The sequence below is a fragment of the Wasmannia auropunctata genome, unplaced genomic scaffold, assembly GCF_000956235.1.
Source record: "Wasmannia auropunctata unplaced genomic scaffold, wasmannia.A_1.0 LD336023.1, whole genome shotgun sequence".
Lineage (NCBI taxonomy): Eukaryota > Metazoa > Arthropoda > Insecta > Hymenoptera > Formicidae > Wasmannia > Wasmannia auropunctata.
In genome coordinates this window covers 669,792-680,624 of record NW_012026867.1, presented here as the reverse complement: position 1 = coordinate 680,624, position 10,833 = coordinate 669,792, and the positions used below count along the sequence as shown (strand labels likewise).

General features: G+C 39.7%; 1 protein-coding gene across 3 annotated transcripts in view; it reads left to right on the top strand.

The window, feature by feature from the left end:
- Positions 1-10,833, top strand: part of LOC105452982 (teneurin-m) — a 456,576-nt gene that overhangs the window by 345,850 nt on the left and 99,893 nt on the right. The window lies entirely within an intron of this gene.

Here is a 10,833-nt window from a genome sequence, read left to right as displayed (position 1 = left end):
GACAACGTGATAGCCACGTATGACAAGTAAAAATCTTGAATCCTGAAATAATTCTCAACTAAACGATAATTCTACGACAACAGTTAATCTAGCATTCAATGAGTTTTGAAAACATCAAACAATTATATATACGCAAATATATACCTGGCAGGTGTGTTGGATATCGCCTAGTGAAGTTCACGATTTGAATTTACGCAGAGCACAACAGTAACTGCAGAATAGCTTGTGCGATGGCGCGCGTTATGCTATGCGTTATGCGTTATGCGTTATGCGTCATGCAAAAGTCTGTGCTAAGGCCTTTATTGTAGAAAGCCCCTTACGTTTTCTACTGTGATTGGCCAATTTGCTTACTGCTTACGTCTTACTGCTTACGTCTTACTGCTTACGTCTTACTGCTTACGTCTTACTGCTTACGTCTTACTGCTTTACGTTTTTCTATGTGCCATGAGCTGGATTTCTCGTTGAGAAGTTAAGAATAGAGTGCATCTGTATTGCACTGGAAGTCGAGGAAGAAGGTGAAAGGTTGCGAAGAGTCGGAATTCTTGGCCGTCGCTCTGATCAGATCGGTTAGATCGCCTTTCCTAACAAAAATAAAAATCGGAGCGTAAGTCGAATATAAGGGGAAAGTGACAGAAGCGTAAACGAAACTTTTAGGGGGCAAAAATTGGAACAGCAAAATGTAAAAGAAAACATTTACGAGCTATCACTCTCCCCTTACATTCGACTTAAGCTCCGATTTTTATTTTTGCTAGGGTTGATTCGATTTCAATCTTTTTATAGTCCCTTTTACGAGACATTCGTTGCTGCAAATAGCCGCCTTGGATTTCGGAAGATTATGGTCTCCCTCACACTGATGCCTTGCTGTGTTCCGATGAAATCGGTGCAATCCGGCCATTTTTCTTGAGTCGCCGCCTCTTTTTGGCCATCTTCTATCGTTCAGAACGGGATCTGCGTAGAAGACTTCGGAATTCTTCCATCTTGATTTCCTCTGCCATGTGGCTGTATATAATCTACCTTTTCCGGGAAAGTATCTTACATCCTTTGAGATACGGATTGGGTGAGTCTTCCCTCAAAACTCGATATTTTTTATCTTTTCTTTTCTATATTTATCTGATTTTGCGATGCGCTACGGCGTTACTGCGTTACTTACATTATACTTTTGTGATAATATATATTTAGCGCAATAACCTGTAGTTTTATATATTTTTTTCTTTCTTTGTTTTTTTGTTCTAAATAATTTATTTTTAATACGTTTTTCTTATTTATAGCGTATTCCATTTGTGATATTTTACATTATATATTCTTTAGTTTCTGCACTTTCTTTCCCATACAGTATCGAAAGATTGTAGAAACATTACATAAACCTTACATTGAAACATTGTAATATTGCATGGAAGTTGCGAAATGTTTCTACAATGTTACTGCAAACTTACAGCAACGTTGAAATGTCCGCCTTCAGAAATATTATAATGATAGATTACAGAAATGTATACGGTGAAATGTATTTGTTTATATTATATAAAACAAGTTGCTAAATATGCAAAACGCTTCAAATTAATAGACAAACTTTGAAATATATAAAGACGTCCAAAAAAAAGATAAGAAAAAATTCATTGCAATTGTGTAAGTTTACAATCTTTTGAATCTGAAAGTAGGATATCTAGATAAAAAAGATTATGAATTTATGCAATTGCAACGATTTTTTCTCATCTCTCTTAAACATCTTTAAGTTTTCAAAGTTTATCTATTAAAATGTGAAGCATCCTATATTAGAAAATCAAATAATTTTCTAATATACAGGATAATTCAGATTAAAAAATAATTACATTTTATATAGGAATGGAAATTAAAGAATTTTCTACTAACTATGCTATATTTATTTTATTTGGTTTAACATACATATATCATATATTATTTAATTGGTATATATTTTTTAAAGACTTTATTTAAAAAAAATAAAAATAGACCAAATATAGAATAATTTCTATTAAGAAAACTGAAATTACTATATATATATACATATATATATATATATATATATATATATATATATATATATATACACATATCCATTATACATATCCATTTTGTATGACGATAATAATAATAGTTCTTGCAAAATTAATGAAGATTCAAGTTTATCGCAATCACGTGGCATATTTTGTTGTTGCGAAACCATACTAGCGGAGTATTGCCTGCTGTAATGTGACAATATACGTGTAAATTAATCGATCGGAGATACTAATACCTGCAAATTTGCATAATCCGACACCCAAATAACCAAGTAACCTAATATGCTGATAAGCATAAGCGGTAACCCCAAAATTCTATGCCCTATATGTAACACGTACAATGCTTCACGTTTATATGAATATATTAATCAAATATTTAATACAAAAAATTTTTTTATTTTTTATTACAAGGAAATGCGATAATATACAAATTTAGATGTTCGCCAACTTTAAAAAGCTTAAAAATTAATGTTATACTGTGCATTTACTTATTATTTATCATTTAAATAATTCTAAAATGTTTACAGATATTAATCTCATATCTATTCATATCAAAATTCTTTAATATTTAATATTAATGTTGTAGAATAAAATGACAATTTTTTCAATATAATCTCATAGGTATACTTAATCACCGTGTTAATAAAATTCAAAAAAGCTTTCATTGTCGATTATGCAAAACGGAGGCGTGAAACACTTTATTATATTACACGAAATGTTATCGCGCGAGTTTGACTCAAGCGACACGTCGGTACTCCTTCGATCCGCTCTCATCTTCGACGCGAACAAAATCTACCACCCCCTGATTATCCGTGAAAATCTTCCATTCTCCCTCGCCGCTCGTTTCGCACCTACCCCTTTTCACCTTTACTCACCTCGGATTATCGATTGCCCCGGGCATCGTTTCGTACATGTGCAACGCACGCCGACACAAGCGCGCTCAAGGTAATAGCTGTGATTACGGAGGGATGATCCCATCAGGGCTTACGAGACTTTTAACGAAACTTTTCGACCATACGAATTCCGGTATGCCCGGAGGCGAGCATACACGCTGGTAGAAACGTTATTTCGGGGACGTGACGTGACGCGACAATAAAATTGCAATTTGGTAATGAAATCGCGAATGTAATAAACACTTTATAGATAATGGCTCGCAGCGTATACCAGAGCGAATGGTAAAAATAAATAACTTTTAATAAATTTCATCGATTCACTTTTCCATTTGGTGCGCTTTACCAATTCCGGCCATTGAAATTTGTGTTTAACATTGCGGTGGGGTTAAAATTGTATTCTTCATTTACGTGCAAATATAGGTTTTCAAAAAAGTATGCAATCAAATTATTCTGAGCAAATTTTTTCTAACAATGAGAATGATGAAATATAATTACATAATTAATATAATAAATTAATATAATGAATCAGTGAATTTTTCATCTATAATAGCTTAGCTATTTATATCATTCAAAACTTTATATTAAATTGTGGTTATTGCGGTTATTTATTTTTTACAAATGTTTTAAAAAATTTTGATAGCGCGACCGATCACCAGTGACAACCAGAGCGTCACTGAAAAGGCAGGTATCGATCACGAATATCGAGCCGTCAACGTATTAAACTAGACAAACGGCTAAGAAGCGTTTGACTAAAAGCGCCGAACAGGTGTGAAATCTGGCGCGAGCACGAGCAATTGCGCGACTGACGCGGAGGCGTTGTAAAGCGCATACCGCGATCCATCACTCATTAAGCGCAGCTGCGCTACTCGCCGATTTCCATTGTCGTTGCACCTGCTCATGCATGTTTCGCGATGTCGACGCGTGTTTTCCACCGTGTTGTTGGAACCATCCGTGGAAAAGTCCGAGAAATTCTGAACGGGAAGTCGATTCATTTCCGCGACGAAAAGGAATCAAGTCGAAAATGGAGAAGTTGAAGAACATTACGCAAAGATCATTGAACAAAAGTTACATAATCATGGCGTACATAAATATTTTATATTATTTGCGCGCAATATTAAGTTATAATAGTTTAAAATGATAGGAAAATTTATGCTGATTACAAGAATTTTATGTTATTTATAAATAAGTAAATGCTGCATACGTGATCAGTTGCGTAATATAATTACTGCGTATAATTATTTTGATATATTGTACAAAATAGATTTGATACGCCATTTCAGCACACACAATGATTAAAATAATTAGTTGTATAATTCGAGTCGTAAGTATTTAAAATTTAAAACAAGAATGACAATTGAGGCAGACAATTTTATATATGTATTACGTGTCAAGACGAATAAAAATGTCAAGTATTCTTATAAGTGTATCGTATATCTATCAGCAAGAATCGATACGATCCTATATCGAAAGCAGCTGTAACTTGAAAGTTCGTTACAGTCATTATATCCTGATGGACGAAGGCGGAATCGACATTGCTGCGAACACGCGAGGTAGTCGATGCGATAGGCAGGTAGATAAAAAGACAGTGAAATAATACGGACGGGGTAGGCAGATTGGATTGATTGATAGCATTTATTATAGCGTGACTAATGGCTGTATTTCGCTAAGTACGGCAAGCCCAGGAGAAACGACACGCGCATCGGTGAAACACGCCGCTGTCCTGTCTATTCACTCTAAATACAGTCGCGTAATTTGCGTATTACATGCCACATAAATTCCGACGCAAATTGATACTTATTGAAATATCGATTTAACGCGATAATTAACGGTAATTTCGCGAAAATCAGATTTTCGCGAGGGGTTACTCCCTTGATGAATCGATCCCGCCCGTCGCCTTATCCCCAAGACAATGCGGCTTTCAACTTTGACTTAAGTATTGATCACGCGAAGGAGCTCTCGGGATGATAAATTGTTCGACGACTAAAAAATTAATCTCGGGGTGGAAAACGGTGTATAACATTCCGCGCCATTGTCTCCTCATCCCTGTGCTTCTTTCTTCCTTGTTCCGAACGACAATTCATCGAGGCATTTGCACCTTTAGCACGAAGGATAGTGACGACCGTGGTGATTAATGAGCGACCGGAGTTTTGATTATGGCGGACCGGAGGGTGGTCCGTCATGCAATTAGAAGATGAATCATTCCTAAGCTCAAATCATAGTAATCCGATGAGACAGGCGAGAGAATGGAAGGTTCTCGCGAGAGGGAACGATGCGATGAGAGGCCATTTATTTATAACGTATGATAATAGGTATTCAGTGTCGAACATTAATGTATTTCGTTAAATTAACGCATAATATTAATTCAATTACTGTAATACCGATTATAATACATAATTGTACAAAAATCAATATTTCTGATTCACGTATCAATTAATAATAATATCATGTTTATCAAGATTTTTTTCCGATTCGATACAATTCCGCGTAAATTAAAGGTCAACGTTTCAAATTATTAATGTTAGTTTATAAAATTATTCAATATTTCTATAATCTTTTGATTCTTTTAATTTTGACATTTGATATTTGATATCGCGATAATAATACAGAAAATAAAATATTGCGATAATATCTTTGTTATTTGAATATTTATTATACCGTGAAAATAAATATTTAATATTCTGCTTTATATTAAGGTATTGAATATATTTTGAAAATTTATTTTTCTACTATTAATATAAACTATTGGTTCTTGCAGATTCCTATCTAGACTAAATTAGAAAATTTTTACGTTGCAGCAGAACTGACGGCGTCTGTCTTTATTAAATGTTGCCATTCTTTTAAAAAATCTCATGAGATATCTGCAAATTTTATTAAAGACACTTGGTGCACACGCGCCTTTATTCGGGCGAAAATTTGCGGAATCTCTTCGCGGTAATCTTACGTTAATTGTGATACGTAAGGCTATCAAGCCAGAGCATTGTCGTTGGCTAATTAAGAGATGACTTCAACGCGCGAAGTCGTTCGCGACGTCTGCCAGCAGTAGGATTAATTAAGCCGAATTGCCTCGCGGAGTTAAGCTCCGAGATCTCATAACCGGATTCAATCCGGTCCTTCATATTTCTTTCTCAGTATCGTTTGTCTAATCTGAAGGGAATATTAAAAGATGTCCAATTCCGCTAAGTATGATGACTCGGTATATTTAAGCGCTTCGTTTCGCGCGAGTTGATTATCACGAGACAGATAATCTTGAAGAGAAATTGCATTTTCATATATGAATCGAGTAACAAGGTATATCCAATCATCATACAGAGTAGGCGATAATTGTGTGTGATTATCGTATTCGCAAATAGCTCTACAAAATGAATTCTATTACATTAAAACTAAAGCGATTCAATTATCGAATATATAAGGGAGAGCGTACTGTGCGCTTTTACATTACTGTGATATATCATTGCTACAATAGAACGTTGGCTTTGTTTTCAAACTCGCAAACAGCACGAAGGCGGCGCGATGTCTCGCGATCCGCGAGTCAGTTTTCAACTATTCGTCGGCTGGCAACGTTTTAGCCTGTCGTTTCAGCCTGGAATCAAAACGCATATTCGCGTTCCCGACAATTGCGTCAATCTCGTAAATTCATCGTCGCCATCAATTTGTCCGCGCGTCGGCCACTCCGCTAGAGTGGCCAGAGTTTCTCTTTTTTCTCTCCGTCCCTCTCTCTCTCTCTCTCTCTCTCTCTCTCTCTCTCTCTCTACGCGAAGAATCAGCAGACCGTTCAATCGCGACCAGCTGGACGGGCACAAGCCCAGCACTGTGTTTGGTCCCGACGTGATTCTCGTGAGAAGAGAGAGCAGGCGAAACGTGGAAAGAAGGAAAAAGTCAAGACGTGTACACGAGAACACGCGAGGAGCACTGCCATTGGCCGGTGCGCGTATCTCCCCTTTTACACACAATGGCGCCGATTGTTTATCTCAAGATCACCGCATTCATGAAAGCTTCATCGTCGTGCCCCAACCACGACTTGCGCGTATAAGCGCCATCGCGCCTCGACATCAACTGCCGTCATTGTCCCGGCGTCGTCGCTCGCCCGTCGTCATCATCATCTCGAGTGATAGAGGAAGATTCGAGGAAGAGGCGAGGTCGAAGATCGAGCACCGTCTGGTACAGCGCGCAGATTCAATAAAGAGGTTTCTGCGCGATGGGAATGTTTTAATATTAGAAGAAGAGATAACAGAAGAGGTTTTTTTTGTATAAGCGTATTTATAGGATGGAATGTTCGATGTTTATCAGAAAATCAATGTGTGGAATGTTCGTTTTGACTTTTAATTTTTAACAGCTAGACAGAGTCTTCAAATCAATCAATCAGTTTGCCTCTGGAAATTCAAAGTGTCTGATGGTATTATGGTACTGACAAGATATACCTCGGGTTACGATAGAGGTACCTCTATATGCCGCGCGGAGTTCTATGAAGAGCTACCTGTTTCCGAAACCGCATGCTACTAATCTTTAACAGCAACCCTCCTGGGGGCACCCTCATGCCTAAATACAGAATGTCATCCCTTGGCATATACCCGCGCTGTACGCACGTTCGACTACGTATCTCCACATTGTAGTCGGCGTTCGGTCCGTCACGATCTCTTCGCCTCCTGATTCCCGACTCGTTTGCAGCTTTTTGTCAGTCCGCGCGCCGGAAGCTCGCTCGCTCGCTCGCTCGCTCGCCCGCTCGCCACCATGATGCAACGTGCCCGGAGCCTGGTCCGTCCGTAGGGATTTTGCACCGCGCCCGGTCTCGTCGCATAAAGGGTTGCCCACGGATGATGTAGTGCCGTGTTTATTGCGTCCTATTTGCTTCTCCGCCATCAGCGTTGCCGCAATAGCGCGGAGCTCTCTTCTCTCTCTCTCTCTCTCTTTCCCTCCCGCTCCCTCTCTCCCTCCCCCCTTTCTCTCTCTCTCTCTCTCTCTCTCTCTCTCTCTCTCTTTCTCTCCCTTCGTTGTGTGTGCTCCAGCGCGCTCGCGTTCGCGCAATGGCTGACGGCGCGTATGTATGCGTCTGTGTGCTGAGCTGGCTCAACTCTCGCTCCGCAGGAACTAATTACAACGAACCCCGGCTTGTTGGCCGAGAGAGTGCAATGTTTTCGTTCTTGTGCCCAGTGGTGTACCGTCCGTTTTACCGCGGCCACCCTTTCCCTCCCCTCTCCCCTTTCCTCCCCCTCTATTCCACTCTCTCGGTTCCCCCCTGCTCGTCTCACCACCCTCAAACCCGATCTCCTACTGCGTCCCTCGGCACCCTCCGCACCCCCGAATCCCAACGACGATACCTCGACGCGACTGTCCTCCATGCCTCCTCTCCCACGGGATTTGCTTACAATGCGGAATCCGCCCGAGGGAGGAAAAAAATTTCAGCTTTTTGAAACCGGGACAAAAGAAGCGGCTAGAAAATCTGGGAGAAATGCGTGGCGCCGTATTGCGTGCGCGGCTAAGCGTTGTATAGCGCGGGATGATCTATGACGGGCGCTCGTGTAGGAACGTGCATTATGAGTAACTCCGGGATATTGTTCTGCGGGAATTCGTCGTCGATCTGTAACAATCGCGTATAGGGCAAGTTATTAAGAATTGTCGAAGAAAAATTCTTTATAAAGATTCAAATGGAATATTACGATAAATCAATAGGTGAAAAGTCTTTAATTAATTAATAAAAAATCTTTTATATTAGGTACCTTTATTAATCTTTACCTTAATTTATCCGTCATTCTATATGAACGATATTATCATGTTTTCGGGATTTGTAAAGAGATATAAAATTTTGTTTGCGAGAGATCGAAGTAAAATTAATTGAAAGCGGATTGATACAGAATTTATATGTCGATCTCTCTGCTCGCTGCTTGCAATATGCATATTTACGTATTCAGGAAAGTTATGTCCGATCGATATAAAGTCACGTGAAAACGCCGGATGCTGTACCTTTTTTTCCAGGGGCCATCAGATTTATGCGTAACAGGTACCATAAACTGTAGAGAGCTTTCCCAAGCGTCAACAAAATAAAATATGAACATTCGTCTCCGAAAAGTCGTAAATTTCTTGACTGTACGCAATAGCAAACTCGAATACGGTTTCTCTCCAACTTCTACACGAAAACTTTTGAACTTTTACATTTTTTACGTTGTCAATAATAAATGTTGTGTATTGGAATATTATCTACATGAGCAATCTCTTTTCTGCTCGATATTTCTTGATCGTCCGTTTCGGTGAATACTCGTACGAAGACGGTCTCATTCATCTCCCGTTATCGATCTGTACGCGCAACAATCACTAATTACGTCGCCAACAACATGGATACGGGCGGTGCCTCTGTCCCGGATAAAACACAATAGTCCGAAAAAAAGGGGCGGAAGAAGGGTGAACCGTACGCTCGTTTGTCGCGCGCCGATACGATAAAAACAGCATTGATATGCGCTGCGCAGGCTGCGCCGTTTTATTTGTATGGTGCATATTTTCGGGGGGGAGGGGAGTTGGGAGAGCACGCTTAGGGGTGGGAAAAAAATCGGGTGGGTTGACGGAGGTCGGGAGACAGCGAAAGGGCGCCGATGAACGGGGCAGGGGAGAGACGATAACGGAAAAAGAAGAGAAACAAGAGTTTCGATGATTGATAGATGCCAGCCGATTGAAAACTGCGCCGGTGTCTGCGAATGAAATTTCACGTACGGATTCGCGCGGCGGAAAGTCCGCGTCGTAGATCTTGCTGGTAGTGGCCATTTCATCATCGCTCCCAAAGTGACGTCGCGTCGATATCGATAACGTAAGATACCCTCGCGTTTATATCGCGTCCTCGGCAATCTTAACCGCCGCTTTCGCGATACACATTTGCACACGCATGTCGAGCCTCAGAAAAGCCGCGTTTCTGACGCGGAATTAAAGCTGTCCGTACTGCCAAAATTGTATAGATAGGAATTATCGAAAATACATTCGTCGCGGTAGATACAATTACTATAAAAAGCGCGAATACGTGCAACTGCGCGTAGATTAAAAAGCAAACGTCATATCCAAACCTTGCTCTGTAAATTTGAACAAACGACAAATAGTATTTAAAAAAAAAAAAAGTATACAAATGCCATCCCCCGCGCATCAGCGTCCCCGATATCGGCGAATACTTATTGCGAGTATTCGGTGTACTAAAATAACTATTTCGATGTCGGTATCATCTAACAAATAAACGGATTGTCCAGCAATTTTCCCTGGTAGTAACATCGACGCGCTTTTATTTGTGACGACATCGTTTCGGCTACGTCCATCGGTTGGCCTAAATGGGCAACCGATTATAGAAATCTGGTACGGCCACACAACCGTGCTGATCCGAATTGAAAACGTGCATGTTGTAACGGCGGCGGACTACCGGGAATGCAGCGTTGCAGCGAGCGTAATACCCGCGGAAAAAAGTATTCGCTTCGTTCGATTCGCGCCGCGCGGATGCACCGTCATCAAAGTGCCAATAACTGACCTCATTGTTTCCGTTTCGTAACGCGCAATAACCTTGCGATATAAATAAACGTGCGATACAGGAAACGAACAGAGGCATTCCGAATGCCCGGCGTGCTCAGGGTGTTTCCGCAGTTTTACGTCATCGAATAATTACCATTCGGACGACACGAATCTCACGATGATCACGAAACCGTTAGTAAACGATATAGACATGGACATAACTAATTTTACATTCGATAGAAATTTATTATACTTTATTTATTATGTGTACGTATTAGTTATTATTATATATGTATACGCTGGAATAACTTTATCATATCGCACTCTCGTTTCAAAAGTAATACAATTAAAAACAAGATATAATTTAACAAAAATAATTGAGTTATATTATCAGTGAGTTATTATCGAATGAATTAGATAAATGTCATTCTATTAATCGTCAAGTCCGGGAAACT